Here is an 18,405-nt window from a genome sequence, read left to right as displayed (position 1 = left end):
ATCTCATAAAGTTACCGAATGCTTTCATCCATCAATACAGTAAGGAGAGCAATATTGCCTAAGAGCGTAAAGAGAAAGGAAATCCGAAGAGGAAATTTTCCGACAATTTGCCTACTGAAACAATCAATCTTATCTACACCATTATCCACTTATTCACCAGAGATTTGATTCAAAACAATCAGGTTAAAGCTGTTTACGATATATATTTATCAGTAAGAAAATCTCAAGACATAAAATGCAATGACACCGAGCATAATAGTTGTAGATAGCCACTTGCAATGACATGCAAGTAAATATCCCATATTTTCGGATTAACACAACTGAAAGATAAATTTTCCCTGCCATAAGGGCAAATTCGTATTCTTCTGGGCGGATAACTTCTAACAATTAGATTGAAAAAAATTTGGATTTTTAAGAGGGCAACAAGAGAATATTTCTATTGCGTTTTTCCTCTTGGGACGACATAAGGACTCACCCTAAGAAACGACCTAAGGAATTAATATTGGAACGTCAAAGTATTTTTCAAGAGGTGCAGTCTGACATTGAAAATACTGTGAGATGAGCAGTCATCCTCAAGAAATTAAAACATCACGTACGCCACCAGATATTGCGTCTCTGCATATGCCCTGTAGCTTAAGGAAGCTATCTTTTGGTATTATATACCTAAAAAGCTATAGATAGAGTACGTCTCAATGACAGATCAATAAAAGTAGCTTTACACAAATGTAGCGGCGAGGCAGTGATTGGCAAATACCTTGAGAAGTTTACATGTACGGTTTGCGCAGTGGATTATTACCCCCTCAAGACTTGCGTTAAAATCTGTAGGGCGATAGGAAAGAGACCCAGAGTAGCGTGCATTGTACATACCTAATTCCAAAGTATTAATGCCCATTCAAGTGGAAAAAAATTGAAGAAACATTTCTTTAAGGATAGCTGCCGTGGTCGAGAAGGTAAAGTCAAATTCTCATAGAGAGGTGCGGATTAGTGTGGTTGCTAGTGTGTTGGGTTCACATCCCGTGAGCCCGGGATCAAGTCCCGGCGGTGGCGCAGATGTTTGGAGAATGCTCCATCCCGACTTCAGTTCTATGTGGAGAGCACTCCAAGAACAGCACTACGTCCGTCGGAAGAGACGTTAAGCCGTGGTCCTCTTCGCGTGCTTCATTAAGAGCAGGGTAATGCCGATGCCGAGTTTCTTCCCATCCTCCTTTCCCTAAGGCGTGAATGACCTTAATTGTCGGTTGTCTCCTTCAAATACTATATCATACCATCTCACGGATGAGGCTTTAGGGAATCCCATAGGTGTACCTATATTCAGGGTGGAGTAAAACTGCGTCACAAAATTTTAACCGTTGATAGTTGAAATCAGTATGAACCAAAGTTACTGACGATGTTAAGGTCGAAAAAGCGGAATTTTCAAATTACAGAAACTTTGAGCCAAGCGCTTCGATTGGCCGAAAGTTTTCCTCGCTGCCGGATGCCTTGGATACATCGCGGTCTCCGGCAGGCAAAGCATTCGAAATCATGAGTTATCCAGAGCATCCGTCAACAGAGCAAACTCGCGGCCAATCGGAGCGCTTGGCTCAAAGCTTCTGTGGTTTAAAAATGGGTGCGTTATCAATCAAAACATCATAAGTAATTTTGGTTCCTACTGGCATCGGCTTTCCAGAGTTAACATTTGGGACACAATTTTTCTCCACCCAGTATTTTTACGTGGAATTAATAAATGTGATTTCACTCATAAGGATGTAATTTCATAAAATGGTATTATAGCCCTTTCACTAGATTAATTACAGATTTAATTATGCTATTTACATTCCATCAAACGATCTTCCCTAAACCTGGACTGCCCCTACCTCAAACCTACAAGCAACGCAATAATCCGTCACATCTCGGCCGCTTCGCGAGTCTTGAGGAAAGATTTGAGTGGGAAATATTACCTTGAGCCAATCGTATCTCGCAGAGTAACTCGTCGCTACTGTAGTATTCCTGTCTGAAGCCGTTCATAGAAACTGCGATGTCGATTTCATTTTCAATTGAATAGTATATGCTCATAAATTTATCAATAATAATTAAATATAGGTATGATGGGAACAGAACGTTCGCTTGAAGCATCAATTTATGCAAAAGAAATCATTAATTAAAAGGAAGATTACCTAGTTTTCTATATTTATTGTAAATTCTCTAATAATAAATCATCTAAATTAACCTTAGATCAACCGTAGGGTTGTATGAAATAGGGAGTATTATAAACCAAAATGTAAAACAAAGCTGTAGGGTCATTCCATATAAAATCAACCTTAGTGTCTAGTTACTCGACTCAGATTTCAATATGAATCATTTTGTTGCTTCCTACAAACAATGAAATATAAAATTAAGGGTCAAAATCAATAAAAAAAGGGAAAAGAGTATTTTTTGCTATATTCTATCAAAGAAAGGTTGCCATGCGCATTTTTGTCGCTCCCAAATTGCATGGATACTTGTGTACACACATATGGATGGCCGTACATTGAAGAATAAAACAGTTTTCTAGCTAGAACCTGCTATCCTACGTAAGAATAACGAATAGTACTTAGCACTTTTCCACATAAAACTTTATTTTAACAGAGTCGACATGTTTCACAGCACTGCATCATTAACAAGACTAACCAAAAAAGTTTACCATTCCAGAATAAATAGACACTTGCACACTCACAAAAAAGAGAAGTTAGGGGTGGAAGGTGGTGTGAAAGGTATGGTGGAAGGAGAAAATTATCCCACCCATAAAAACCAAGGATAGGAAATTTTTCTCCTTCCATCCCACTCCCAAGACTCTAGTTGTTACTGCAATTTAATTGCAGATAATGGGTCGGTGAGCCGAAACGCGTCTTACGCATTAATATATTGTGGAAAAGTGCAACTACCTTTTATTTCAATTTCAACCTATCGTTTTTGGTTTTTGAGTTATTAGTAGGGATGTGCGAGTACTCGAAAATTCGAGTCAAGTAGTTTGTATTCGACTCGATTATTTTGAGCAGCATTATGAATGTCGAGTCTAGTCGAGTAGTATCGTTTACAGAGCTGTCGAGGTTTTAAAGTTCATATATCTCCCGACAGGGTGTGCTATCATGAAACTCAAGTAATAATATTGTTTTTTTTTAATATTTAGCCGTTCTATTGCCTTGGCCCGGGAGTTTCACCTTGTTGTAGAAGTCGACCACTATAGTAGTCCACGACGCGGGCGCCGAATACCTTTTCGTCAGCGGCGGCGGCTGACCGTCTTCCGACCCGGCAGCGCATTCGAAGTAATCGGAGTGGACCGCTTCATCGCCCATACTTTCTTATGCGATATTTCTACACCCTACCCTATTTTCTTCACTCAAACGTCAAGATAATTCGCAAAAATTGTTCAAATCTATTAAAAAAATATGTATCTTCAAGGTTTTAGCGGACAATGCCGGTTTCTCCCCGGTATTCGATATCACAAGTGGTGCCATTTTTTAGCCTTTTTGAGTACTAGGCATGGTCCGATGTTAACTTTGGTTTATTCCTTTGCTGCGTTTATTCTCCCTCTTGAACTTAAAAGACAATAGTCGCTAAGGTTGATAAAATGATGTGAGAAATTAAGAAAAAAAAAATTTCGTCTACAAAACTAAGCTATGTTCTATATTTCGTTCGCTTCGTCAACTTAAATTCCAAGAAGATTCAAGATGCATAAAAATCGTTGATATAATTATAATAAAAATTCCCTAGGTTCTCAAATCTTGCAATTTTTCTAGAAATTACTTGTCCAGTAACACAAGTGCGTAGCGATAATTTTCAGCAGGCAGTAATACTGTAACATGGAGACGTGAAAAACTGCAGCCTGAGCATATAAAACAATTGGTATTTCTGCATGAGAATTTGGAAGGATCAAATATTACATGATTTATTTACGAATTTAATCTTTATTACATTTGTGCAAATGCTGTTATTACTCAGGGCTCTTCCTAGAAGTTTGAATACGTATATTAATTCAAATTTCAAAGTATTACTGGAGTTGGAACTGTTTAAGACACTTAAATTTTACATTCATCTCCTTATTCTGACACAATTACCATCAACGTCCCTCATTTTATTTTCCTTTTTATATCATGCTAAGCATTCAGAATATAAAATTTACAAGGGGATTGAAAAATTGAGAATATCCCGGAACATGCGTTGTGGCATTGCATGGTTCAGAAACTACCATATTCGACTCGATACTCGCGAGTAGTTTTCAACTCGACTTGAAATCAAACAGTACTATTCACACATCCCTACTTATTATCACCTAAATTGTTGATCTCTTAACAGGCGAAACTGAAAAAATCATTTTGCAAAAGGCCATTGTAAACATAAACTCATCACTAGCGGGTAATTAAGGATGAATTCATTATTTATTATAACAGACCCATCAGCAGCACGAAACTTAGCTTTACGCGGACCTTCATAAAAATTTATGGGGACCTAACCAGGGTTCCAAAAAAAGGTCAAGTTTTTATCCATATTCCTCAGGCCGATTCTCCATGAGCAACTAACCTCGGCAATGAAGCTTACTCTACCAAGTTTTGTATCTTCAGAAGTTTTTTTCCAAAATTTATTTTATACTATCCCTTATGCCCTATTGACATATTTATCTTAAAAATCTAATTTTTTAACGCAGTAAAATATAGAAAATGGACACTCAGATGCCTTATACTGCCACTTTATCAATATATAAGGGGTAGACTATACCCAATATTTTCCTGTATCTCAAATATAAAACTTTTACGCCCGAAGTAATACAGACGAATTTTTTTCCAAATTTCACTCATGGGCAAATATTGACAAGGGGTCTACTCTATTAATCCTAAAAAATTTAAGATGATAGCCAAAGTTTCAAAGTAAATCGTGGACAAAGAATGTTTCATTCTTCCCGAGCAAATATAGCAATTCTGTAAGACATATTCTCGGGCTTACAACCGGGTAAGGGTTGTCTTGCATGCTGACGCTTCGATAGCCGACTGTGTTGTCGTAATCAAGGTATAAGCTACTTGCCAAATGACTGGAATGACTGCCATTGGAATGAATGCCTTGAAAAACGTAGGAGAAACGGCGAGGACCATTAAGACAGGACTCATGGAACATGAGAGCTTTACCTGGCTGAGACAACCTGATAGCTAAGCGATGGCAGAGCACAGCCTTCATCACGGCCATTAAGTCCAGTAGAAGAAAGGAAAAATTCTTTGGCGGTTCTTAGGTTACTTGGACCGCCTAGTAAAGGAAGAAACAGTCATCAGGATGGAGTAGAAGAGCATGATCTGCAACACTGGATTCAGCTAAGCCTTACCTGGACCCTAATCACCAAGAGATGAAAAGTGCGTAGATAAAACTTACAATATCTACCGACCTGTGCTGTAAATGTCCGGCAAAAAAATATCAAGACACTCATTCCATGAGGACGACAGCAGTCTACTATCGAAACGTAGGAACGAAGCCACTTCTAACCCGGTTGAGAACCCGAGAGTGCATTATTCAACTTATTCACAGGGGAAAACCTCAAGGCATTTATCACAGCAATATCTACAGAAACACACCGTTAATATAAAACAGCCCGTCGGAATCTCATCACTTCCGATAATCGAAGATAAGCCATGGGATTGAGACGCCACCGCACTAGCCCCCGAACTAATAATCAAATGTGATTCACATTCGCACACGATAGAGCTCGTCTATAAGATGGCGATCTCGGCAGGGTCAGTGGCTCGTCTTCAAAATAGAGGCGAGTGCCAACCCTGGGCTATCATTACAGCGGCACCAAAACAAAGCATCCACTCCATCTGTTGAATCGACTAACAATTAGCAACCCCTGTGCGAAACAAGAGAGCATTCAAATGAGCGTTAACCGTGAAGTTGATGCGCAGTTTTCCGCGGCGTTGTCTAGATGATGTCTCCATGTTTCTGGGTTTCACCGCGTGGATTTTCTTTGTGACGACAGTTTCTCCGGTATTCCAACCGGCGTCTTCCGGTCGACCTGTTGGTTGGAATACCGGAGAAACTGTCGTCACAAAGAAAATCCACGCGGTGAAACCCAGAAACATGGAGACATCATCGAGCGCTAACCGGGTAATTTTCATTTCACCGTTATTGATGATTATGCTAATGAGTACCTGCGCTACCGAAGGGCGCTGAAAACGCACGTGAGGCGCATTCCATCCCGGAATGAGAGAAGACGCGAGGAGGTCGTCATCGGTTCGGCCGGAGGCGGCCTGCGCACACTTTGAAGAATTGCCCACATTCGCTCGGCATAAATCCTTTTCAACGCCGAACGAAAAAAGATTTTCAACCCCCCACACTTACCTGCGTCACTCGAGCCATGAGAAAGGATCGTATTTTACGCCTTCTGTTAGCTAGAATACTGGATGCAACACGAGGATTTGGCCTTCACAATGATTTTGCACAAGTGATTGAGCAATTTCCGAGGAATTGTGGTAGAACATCATAATTAAGCTATGAATTTGTGAGTCTGCCGACAAACTCAACGGTGGAGACGCGATAAATCCTATATTTTAGTGTACCTATAACTAGCAGAGTGAACTTCCTACATCTCGGTATACATGGAAATCCAGATAAGGATGTTCGTTATATTTTATGCCCTATTATTAGTAAAAATATTCATTTGAAATTTGATAATAACTGTTCCCAAATATTTCATGAATCGTTTCAATGGAGTACACACATAGGAAATTAATCTTTTTTTAACCACAGCTAATTATGCCCTACACTCAGTAATTGAGCCACATAATCCTAAAGTGAAACATTGCCAGAATTTCAAAAAATCTATTTCGATTCCAGAAACATCTCACTAAGGTGCTCTCATTCCTATCCGGATAATGACTGACAACATGAAACGGAAATAATATTACATAGCTTTCCATAAAAAGCTTCCCTCATTCAAAAAACAATGACTATTCACACTTCCCTATAACTCCGAAGAAACTGTTTCAAGGAAAAAGTTTCCATGATTTTTTGTCCCGTTCCGAGACGTCGACCCGACCGCGGCCGGGCGTTGAGCCGTGGAAATTGTGCAAAAAATTTAACGGAGATAACACGCAGGACTAGCGTTGAAATTCCGTGAGAGAACAAGCGAAAGATGGAGAGAATTTTGTGAGGAAAGAGAGGGGAAATAGCTCCTTCTTGAATTGGATAATTTGGAAATACTTATTTCAGCGTAGCCAAATAATAAAGGCCGAAATCATATATAAATTTTGGTACGCTGAAACCCGATGATAAACAATCGTTTTCTGTCGGTACAGCTCGTTATAAAGTAACAGACCAATTTCGAAATACGCATATCAGCTTAACCAAATCATTAAGGCTATAATCATGGCATCAATAGTCAATTTTTGTATGATGATTTCCGAAGTTTAAAAATTTAAAAGTTTCCTCTCTGTGCAAAATTTTAGAATGAAATTAACGGTTGTGCGCATTCGTTTTAGTATCCTTGATCCGGTGAAAAACATTTACGTGTTACAATAGAATACAAAAAATTTCATAAGCGTAATCTCATTACAGAGTGCCAACGCTAATTTTTTAAATTATTTTTTACGCACTTGTGAGCTGTTTGAAAATTTATAAATAAAATATTTAAAAACTGAAAATTGGATTAGTTTGAAACCAAGCACAAATTTCCTCCCATTTCATGTACTAAAACATTACACACGTCAAATAAGTGCAGTAAATACTAAATTTGTAAAAGAACTTAAAGTTAAGAACGCTAAACGCATAAAATAGGTATGTAAATAAAAACGCTGATTGACATACCTCATAAACTAAGCCGATTGGAAATCAGAGACAGAAATACTAGCATGGTTGCGGTTTTCGGATTCGCTTGAGAGCAGGTGTCATAATTCAACTATAATGCCACAAAAACGGACCATTATAAAAAGATGTCACAACACACATACGTCATTTATAAGCAAGATATAAGTAAAATACAGAAAATAAAAAATTTAAATTGAAACAGAGGAAGAAAAATGATTTTGACATGTTTGAAGAGGAAAAATTATTTGACATGAATTGGGATAGGATATCAGACGGAAATTTCACTGTCGCTCTATGGTGACAAAAACAGTGAAATACAAGAAGAGGAACACGATAGCCGGAAAATAAAAAAGAGAGGACAGAAAACCTCCGATTGAATGGTTCAGAATTTCGAGGCTGTTAGGCACATATGTACAGCGGGCGCTGTAATTCAGCTTTGGGATACATAAAATAAGTAAAATATCCAGTACTCCCTCGACATATTTTTTTAACGATCCAAAACTTCGAACGGGAATAATAAGTGAAGAAATTAATGCGATCAATTGCAGAGGGAAGTATTCATTTCTGCTGAGTTGTAATTAGGATTTCATAAGAACTTTTTATCATCTTGAAAAAAGCAAAACGATATGATACTTCAATCATGGTACAACAACATGTATGAGTATCACTTCATCGAAGTACAACAAGATCACCAGGTAATATCACCCTAGAGACTCAACAATTTTAGAAAATATGAAAAAGAACCCTAAAATCTTAACTTATAAATAATTTAACGCAGACGTGACGCAGACATATAAGAGGTAATGAATGCAATAACTATAACTGAGGTAGAATTGAAAATCGATGACTTGGGACCACCTTGGAAAATAGTGCTAACGCCTTATTATGGTAAAGAATGATACTCTGCTTCATTGCATTTACCACAGAAATACTTATGAACTAAAGTTACCAGGACTGCAAAATATTGTTGTATTTATTTTAAAATACAAATATATAGAAAAATCCTCATGTCCCAGACGTTTTCTATATTCACCCACAGTTTTCGAATATTCTGCAAAAAACATATTCCAGTCCCCTAGAAAACCGGTATAAAAGACGAGGTTGTAGGTATACAAGCCCATTAAATATAAAGAATAAACTCTCTCAATGGTGGCAACTGTTATCTCCAAGAAAGTTATGGAGAATTAACCAGGAAAAGGGGATCATTTTTCAAAATGATAATAGAAAATATACCATACCAAGGGCTGAATGCAGGAGTACTCACAGCAAAGATATAACCGTTTACTGTATTTCCTTATCACCTTCGAGACGTTAAACGACTATATTTACTTGCATAAATGTATTTATTTTATTTCTAACCATGCATTGAAACAATAATGTATCGCTTAAAGAAATATTAACACAGCAGGTTTTGTTGGAGTACGTAATTTAATAAATATAATACATATTACAATTTTTGTTATAAAATGACTTATGAGCATTTATCAGCTAGTTTTCTCCGCCGCCGCGGTATGAAACTGAACAGAAGAAAATAAATGGATGAAAAACTGTCAAACATTACCAACGTCACGCTGTACTCACGGAAATTTCATGTGACACGACAAAAATGGATTTTTAGAGGGGAAAAAACGGGAGAAATTTGCCCATCGTAAGCGGAATAAAGAGTCTATCATAGGAAGCGGCGAGCATGCGGTGAGTTTATGTTAGATGACGAACTGAGGAGTGTCGTCACTGCAGAAGGCGGTAACGGTCGAGGAGAGGAAGAAGGCTAGAGGCCGGAACAGCTGACACCACGCGCCAGAGGAGGACATCCTGTCGGAGGAAGAGTCCACGAACAGCTGACAACAAACACTCGACTGTACGAACGCAAACATTTATTCATTACTGCATGTACGATATGGTAGCATGATGACATGATGCTGAGACCAAATTAACATGGATAAATATTTATTGACGATAATTACATAAAAATATGTCCTTAGGCATATTTCTATTTCACTTTTTAATCTTTAAATATTTATACACATGCCCTCAACTTAAAGAAAAACAAAATACACTAAATTTTAATTTTTAATGTTTAAACATAAACGTAATCAACTTTAAGAAAAACTAAAATTATTAAACTTTAAAATGTGAAATAAAAAAGCTAACCGAGGAAGTAATGAGGAAGTCCTATTAAGAGAAGAGTAGGAGAAAGGAGAAGCCTCGTAAAAACCTGATAAGAAGACGAAACAACCTATTAGGCCATATCTTGAGACATATCGCCTAAGGAAGAAATTCATCGAGGGACAAGGAGATGGCAGGAATGAAGAAGGAGAGCTCGAAGAAAGGGATAAAGCAGGATGTGAAAGAGGAGAAAAACGTAGACGTCAAAAGATTATGTGACAGGAGAAATGAGTGGAGAGACTGGAGAGCTACCGACAACCAGTCTTTCAGAAGCAAAAATTTAGACCTTAAAAAGGTCTAGCGTGTACTATGAAATTTTGTGATGGAAAATTTTTCAAATAATTTTCTCAAACGGAACACTGAATACTTTACTAATTAAAATCAAAAAATAACTTACAAAGACCTTTCTTACGCTTAAAATGTTCTGAAAGACGAAAAAACGGATAATTCACACGACTAAACTCGTAATATAAATAAAGAGAAACAAAAAACCTGTATAGTAAAATATACTAAAATATAATGCAAGAGTATAAACTCGTTTATTCATTCAAACTCACGTCTGATCAACCATTAAAGCCATATTTATCATGCCAGTTACTTGGCAAAATGATTTTACCTTAAAAATGAGTGGCTATCGTTCAGAAAGGGTCCAACGGCAAACACATTTATCCGCAAACGTTACCACACAGAATGAAAAAATGACCTCCTCCAAAAGAGGTGGAAACCTAATCGAAAAACAAGGGAGCTGTGACATCATAATAAACTCAACTCGGGACTGGCGCAAACCCAGGACCTCGGACACACTCTTTCATGGTGAAGAGGGTGACGTAACAGTTTATTGTTGCCCCGTTGATCATTCACCGCTCCACCAGTGGAGGCAGAGCGCCGCTGATGGGGCATAACTAACGCAAAAGTATTTTACCTTACCAGAAGCATTAAATAACGTTTATGCTTCTACCAATGGCATATCACATTCCAAAGAGCGAGTGGATATGAGGAGGTAAAAATGACTCACGTGCTAAAATATATTTAGAAGAATTACGCATACTTACCACAAATACCCCATTTTCCCATTATGAAGTGATTTGCGCTTAGAAGACCTACATTTACTCTATACTACAACACGATATAAACAAATGTGAGGAAAGGATGATATTTAGGAGTTTTACACAATTGTCCCTCAGCTTCACTATGCCTTGGCCAATCAAAAATAAGATTTCAAAAAACAAAAGATAGGTCAATTTGAAAGGAACTGATTACTGAATGCATTAGGCAATATTCCTCATAAGATTGTTAGCATGAAACTGTGCTACAACCCCGTAAAACACTAGTAATACACCCGCAATGAAAAATGGAGATGAAAACATGAAAATAAGAAGCTAACTGAATCGCAAGGATTTCGCTTCAAAATTTATTTCATGGTGCAATCATCCACGGATAAAGTACTAATAAACCATCCCTATTAAAACTTAAATCAGCCCATCCAAGATGACATAAAAATTTTGAATGACTAACAAAGTTCATTGACTCTCTTCCAACGAGAACTTTCCGACAAGCAGCAATTTCGAGCTCCATCAGGAAGCAACCTTTTTTATTCAAGCTTCACCAAGAGTGGCCGAACGAAATCCAGTTTGGAAGCAATAAGAAAAATAAAATCATACAGAAAAGTGGACGAACGAATCAGATGGTAAAAAATTCCTTCGGCGTTAATTCTCATGGTTAGAAGTTTTGTCCTTGTTTATGTAAGCAGTAATTTTATTTCTACTCAACTACAACAACGACGACTAAGCTGCCATACGATTGTTACTTACATTGCGGCAATAGGATGGTCGTAGGCTTGTCTTGGTTCATCTCAAATGACATCGATTTAAAATAGATTAATAAAACCCACCCGTTGTAATCTCTCACAACTGGGAGAGTTGTAACAACCATATAAAGAATTATTACGAACTAGAATTAAAAATTAGGCATATAATATTAGCAGGAAACCAATTCAGAACCCATAGCATCAAAAAGTCAAACTTTCTGAGTTAGGATTAAAAAAAACGCTAAAATGACTGCACGAAATACCGAACTTCAAAATTGTGTTCAATACAGAGTTACCATAAAATAATGGCGTGGTTTTGAACATGGTTTAAATGTAAACAGAATTACTTACAGTTTATGTTTTTTATTTTTAAAATTTTAATGTTTCTAAAAGCTTTTTTACGTAATTAATAAATGTCAATACATACGCCACTCGTCGCTCGACAAAATAGGAAGCGATCAACGACATTAGCCTACTTCTAACGAAAGGATCCAAAGGGACCGTGGCTCAACGTCCCATCCGACGGACGGAGTGCTTCACTTGAAGTGGCCTCCTCAAGGCACAGAAGGGGCAGCCTCTGAAAAATCTCTACACCCTATACCTACAAACTTACAAAGAATTAAATAAACCGCGCCATTCTTTAACGATAACCCTGTATTTTTGTCCGAATTGGTAGTTAATTTTGAGCTGCACAAAAATAATACTTCCCTCGCAACACCAAAATAATTGGGATGATTTGAAATGAATATTTATTCCATAGAATTTCACAAATCGGCTATTTCCATGAATTAACTCATGAACTACGGCTCTTTTAGTCGTGAGTGGTGGAGTGTACAGCTATCCTTTTGCCACGCCGAAGCTTCTCCTTACTGAGCTACCCCTCCTCTCTCACGCTCCAAAAAACCTAACAGTGAAGAAACAAATCTTGCAACAAAAAAAAACTACTAAGCGGCCCCAGGAGTGATGCAGTTGGGAGAGATTTATAGAGTAGGATGGGTTAAAAGGGGACGAAGAGGAAGAGGCGGTCTGAGAGACTACCTCGACGGGAAGACGCATGAGGAAGCAAGACTGAAGCACTCCGTGACGTCACTGGTGGTTTCCTTTGAACGGCAGAACGGCTTCGGGCGGAGGTGAGGGAGAGACGGCGATGGATACGGGAGGAGAGGGTCATATTTGGGAGAGGAGGCTGTGTCCAAGGAAAATAAGAACTCTCCTCGGTTCCCCACATTCTCCATGGTTTTGTCCACGAATAGAGGATACACAAGTCGGCCTCAACCATCGCGCATTTAAAGAAACACAATAGACACCAATGAATTGGATATCATTCTGAAGACCGCTAATGGTGTTCGCTAGACATACACCATTCTAAATTGTATAAAAACAGCTTACTGCTTCTTTGTTTCATTGAATGGTATACGGATTTTCAAAGGGTCAATACATGCAATTACGATTTGCCGTTGAGTTAATCGAAATGAACCGGATTGACCCACGTGAGGAAAGTATTGTATTATATATTTCTACAGATTTAATTATCAGTTCCTCCAACATAGTAACAACACACCATCCTCTAAAACCTATGGAGATTAATTAAAGAGAGGAGGGGGATAAACGCAACGTGGCGTAACGGTCACAATGCTTCAATGCAATATTATTCAAAATTACAAGCGTTCAAAAAATAACTGAATACACGAGTAACTATTTTTATTTGATAGCTTCAGTTGATGAGAACGTTTCATAACGGAGGAGGTTCGGTTGAGGTAAGGAAAAGTACGAGAGCTATCAAAGAAGTTAAAGGGGGCAAAATAACTCCGAAAACGGTACTTGCGGCTCAATTATGTAAATATCAAAGACGTTAAATTTATTTGTTCCAACGACGCGGCTGTCAAATGAATTGACGATTTGGCTGCCCTCAATGGACGAAGAACGCTTATGACTCCTAGTACTTGTAGTTAATTGATCCACGGTTGTAGATTATGCTTAACCTTTTGTTTTTGTCCTTTTATTGTCGCTTGTCACCCAAAGCTAATCTAATCCGCCTGAGAGGTTGAACTCCTCGGAAAATTCATGCGTGTTTACTTACGCTGCATTCCGAAGAAGATAAGATTTTATATTGAATCTGTTTATCTCCAGACGAAAGATATTCCGGATATCACTCAATATCATCGATGCTTGATCACCTTTCATTGAATTATCAGATCCTTTGTTGAGAACGTGTCTCAAATTAATTCATAATCGTGAAATTTTTAGATGTGAATTAATGAATCGGTTTCAGGCGTAACTCTAGAATATTTCCATCGTAGATACAGAATAAATTAAGCACTGCAAGTCCACATCAATTTTTTTAAACTTGGAATTCCAGCATTCTTTTTATTCTGTTTTCATATAGTTGTATAGCAAAATATGCATGAATCGCCATGATAAAATATTCCCCTGAACCAGGAATCGAACGACGGACCTTTGGCTTTCATGGCCACTACGCTATCCAGGTTCTTTGTTTTCTGTGGCCATTGTACGGGGGCTCATGTTATTGTACGTTACTTGATTTACTAGATGTGCATAGCTAAAACAATTTAATGTACGGTCTTTTTTGTATGAGCGACGAAATTTTATAGCTTTTCTTCGGGACGGTTAAATCGTGTTTAGTTTTAGCGAACGAAATCTTTCCAAACATGAATTATATTTGACACTGCCAGTTCCTCGTGTCTGTCCCCTAACCCATGATATCACCGTTTATCAGAACTAAGGCAGGGACATCCGTTAAAATGTATCCAGCGATGTGGAATAAATAAACCCCTTAAGTATATAAAAAAAGTATGGCCGTATAACACTTGTACCTAACTGAAAATTTTCCTTAATAAATTTGCTATCAGAAATCATCAAAAGGTTTGAGTGTAGAAGTACACTGAACCTTTAAGGATTCGGATTCGAGAAAATATTTTTATCTGACCTTCCTCTATTTTCTTATTGCTGGTGATACTCCTTCGTTCATTTGCTCACTCACTGGGATAATATATCACTGAATGTGGAAATAACAATTTTTTAAATTCAATTTATTTATTAAAAGCATTTTGCCGAGGGAAACCAATTTATTTTCTATCCGACGTCGTTGGCAGGTGTCCACTGTTCAGGCGCTCAGAGTGTGCCGTAATCGTTAATTTTCACACTTGACTGCCTTAAATGAACGCTGATTGACGCCGATTGTGCTGCGATACAGGATTCATTGACTTAAAATTATTGTGCTAAACCGTATTTGAATGGCTTGCCTGCGTTCGTAATTTGTTACTTAGCTAATAATTTAGCATCATTTGGTCGTTTCGTTTGCATCATTTGGTCGTTCCACAGTAAAATTACCGCGATGGATGAGCGCGAAAGGGTTGGAGTAAAAATGGAACTCGGAGGAGAATTTTTTTATCCTTTTCTGCGCGATCATAGGCTGTCGTTTTGCGGCTTTTTTATCACTTCACTGATCATGGATTGCGTGGGTGAGCAAACCCAGTTGCTCAACTCCGCTAAAGAAATGGGAGCAATAGCAAATGCTGTCGATTTTTGCGTGATCTCACTACTGTGTTATTACTCGAGTTTAGTTGGGGTTATTAACTTTAATGAATTTTGTTAGAAAGCAATTTTAAGGAAACATTTTTTTAAACTCTCTTACTTTTGAGTTTTTTTAGATGCACTATTAATTATCTTTATCATATTTCTTGACGCACTGTTGACTTTTGAGAAATGGTGGATAATTTGTAATAATAATTCATGGGATAACTTTTAGAATATTATGATTTACTTTCTCTTACGATCTTTATTAATGCGTCGGTAGAATAGCAACGCTGGTGAGTACATCTGCTACAATCTTACTGCTATATGTCCGTTCCTCGACTTTAGGTATAAATTAAGGAATGAATTAGGTACTTCAATTTCCATGAACTAAAATAAAACATTCGTATGTTCCACACCAAGCAATTAGATGTATCTATGAGTGGAGAAACGAAGTGTTTTTTACGTATGAATTGAGTTCCACCAAGTAGAATATGAATCGATTGATTATATTTCAGAGGCTTATTTTAATCCATGACGTTTACCATAATTTCCTTCTTGTAACTTCAGTTTTGTGAACAGTGCCATGGTAATAATATTTTACTATTTTTCACTCAATCAAATTTTCCTTTTTCTAACATATTCCCTTTCCTTGTAATACGACTCAGCTGGAGTGATCAATTTTGAGGAGGTTTAGTCGGTGAGCGTATTATTCTCAGGTACTTAAATAATTTCCAACTTCATGCTCATATATTTGCTGCCCTTTTATGTTAATTTATGCATGTGGTTAAAGTCGCTATATATTATGTTCGTTTTCGCTCAAAAAAGATGGCGAAGTACGTTTCCGCTCTATCAATAGGGTGGTTTCCTATTATTTTTTTATTGCCTAAATCGAAAGATTATTACTCCTGGAGTCCGTATTTCACGCTTTTAGATTTTTAAATGACGATATCTATTTTTCGCGATTAAATGAAAAGTGAAAATTTTCAAGCGCGCGAAAACGCGACGCTTAAGTATGAATGTCGGGAAGTCTCTCCGCGTGACGTATTTCTGGTTCCCCCTCCCGCCCTGCGAGGTGACCTTGAGGCGAGGCTTAGCGCTGATACGACGCAGGCTGCTAGCGGATAGCCTAGTACCCTCCTGGCTGGTAGCGCTTGGCTTAAATAAGGATTACTAATAACTTATCAAACGAGGAAAACTTTCCGACCTTAGCCAGTTTTAATAAGTGATTGTTAAGACATGTTTCCCTGAGCTCTGCGCCTCATGCATGCAATGGTAACCTCAGACGACGTATAACTCCTATCTACTCGTATAGAAACTAGGTCCCTGTGACGTCACGTGGAGTGGCATCGCACGGGCGCCAATCTGGCCCTTTTCAAATGAGGATAAAAATGGACCATTGCCATTCGTCTAACCCGGTATTTCTAAAACAAAATAATTTGTATATTATGAATACACTAGTGGTGGGTAACGAATCGCAATCAATGCCATTCGTTTTCTTTGATGAAGGAAACCACCCTATTGTGGAATTACATAATGGCATCGATGTATCGGATTTAGGGGAGGGGCATGGGGGTACGTGCCCAAGACGCTTAAGATTTTTAAAAGGGTTATCATTAAGGTCGTTTTGTTTCGTGTATTCCGGACCCTCAATCATTTTATTTCACATGAATTACTTTCGTATTAAAATTACTGCTTTTTCAGCAGTTCCTTTTCCAGCTGTAATTGTTGTTTGTTGTTTTTAATGCGAAATATGAGAAGACCGTTTAGGTGTCAGACCATTGTGCCCCACCAGAAAAAAATCCTGGATCCGCCCTTGAATCGATGTGTAGTTGACTTGAAATTATAAGGATGATAGTTAGAACCTGGAGAGGGCGCAATGAATCACCACGGATTTTTCCTATTTGTTTTGGGGTCCTTCTTGGAATCGTCTTGGAGTATTCTTTTGCAGTTGATACTTCGTTCCGTTGCTGATTCGTCGGATTATTATCGTACGCACACAATATTTTATTACGATCGAGCCGATTTCGGTGGCGGCGGGGTAAAGTCCTTACCTGCAACACTAGAGTTCGCGGGTTTGCATCCCACTTCGGCAGATTGGGCCTATGCAGAGCATGGATGTTCTTGCACATTTGATTGTTTAGTAAAAAGCCTCGGAGTAAAAAAGCCTAACGTGCTATTTTTGGTAGTAAAGTAATAAATAAAAAATATAAAAATTCGATAATCCTTGTGATTTCAATTCTTGACTGGGAAAGAGTTTCTGTCAATTTCTTCCTTCCCTCTGTCGCTGCTAATCGGGTACCCTACCGTATATTTGCTGACGGATTTGAGAATAAGATCAATCGATTGGCCGCAATTCGCTAACAAGATACAGCCTCGGACACATGAGCAATGCCACCGCTGTTCTCGAGCTACGGAAAGAGGTAAGTGAAACCTTAGCAAGGTGAAGTATGCAGTTGACCTTCTGGTCGGCTAGGTAACTTCGTTAAAGCTGTGCCGTTATAAAAATCAATTGTGCATTGATATGGCTGAATTTGTTTTGAATGATTCCAGTTATGATGATACAATTATTCAAAATATGCACTGAAATAACCACTTCTTTGATTCCACGAAAAAAAAATCAGTTTACGGCCACCATTGCACCGCTAAAGATGGCTTCACTGCGTAACCGCACCGAATAATTAGCATGGTTTTGGCTTGAATTAACTCGAAAAATATTCTATGGGTATGCAACTGCATTTATTAAACTATTTAATAATGAATGAGAATGCTTATGATTTCTTAAAAATATGTGCTACCTGATCGCATATATGGGAGCATTTTTCTGCCTTTTACCTGTTATTAGTTTTTTCCTTGAAATTTTCTGTATCTGTAAGGTACGTTCTTGTATTAGCATGATACCCTTTTCACATGAGCTATTATTACAGCTATCCTATTTACGATTTGTTTCTCGCTTCGTCAATTGCTGATTACTCTGCTTAACAGATAACAACTCTTTCATTTAATCAAGTTAGTACGCTATCGACGATCAAAATTAATTCCACTAAGGTGCATCGTGGTGCTTGTTAAAAAATTCGATGAAACTTTAAACTAGTAGG

The 18,405-nt window shown here is 38.0% G+C and overlaps 1 protein-coding gene across 2 annotated transcripts in view; it reads right to left on the bottom strand.

Moving 5' to 3' along the window:
* Window positions 1-18,405, bottom strand: part of LOC124157542 (chloride channel protein 2) — a 226,277-nt gene that overhangs the window by 198,222 nt on the left and 9,650 nt on the right. Inside the window, exon 1 of one of the 2 annotated variants that reach the window (XM_046532364.1) lies at window positions 5,574-5,687. The exons of the other annotated variant lie outside the window; for it this stretch is intronic. The gene's annotated coding sequence lies outside the window, so the exon portion shown is untranslated. Of the gene's footprint in view, window positions 1-5,573; window positions 5,688-18,405 lie in introns of those variants that run through there. 2 annotated transcript variants of the gene reach the window in all.

Source organism: Ischnura elegans, chromosome 4, assembly GCF_921293095.1.
Source record: "Ischnura elegans chromosome 4, ioIscEleg1.1, whole genome shotgun sequence".
NCBI classification, from domain to species: domain Eukaryota; kingdom Metazoa; phylum Arthropoda; class Insecta; order Odonata; family Coenagrionidae; genus Ischnura; species Ischnura elegans.
The sequence above is the reverse complement of the archived record's forward strand: the minus strand, read 5'-3'. Positions and strand labels throughout refer to the sequence as shown.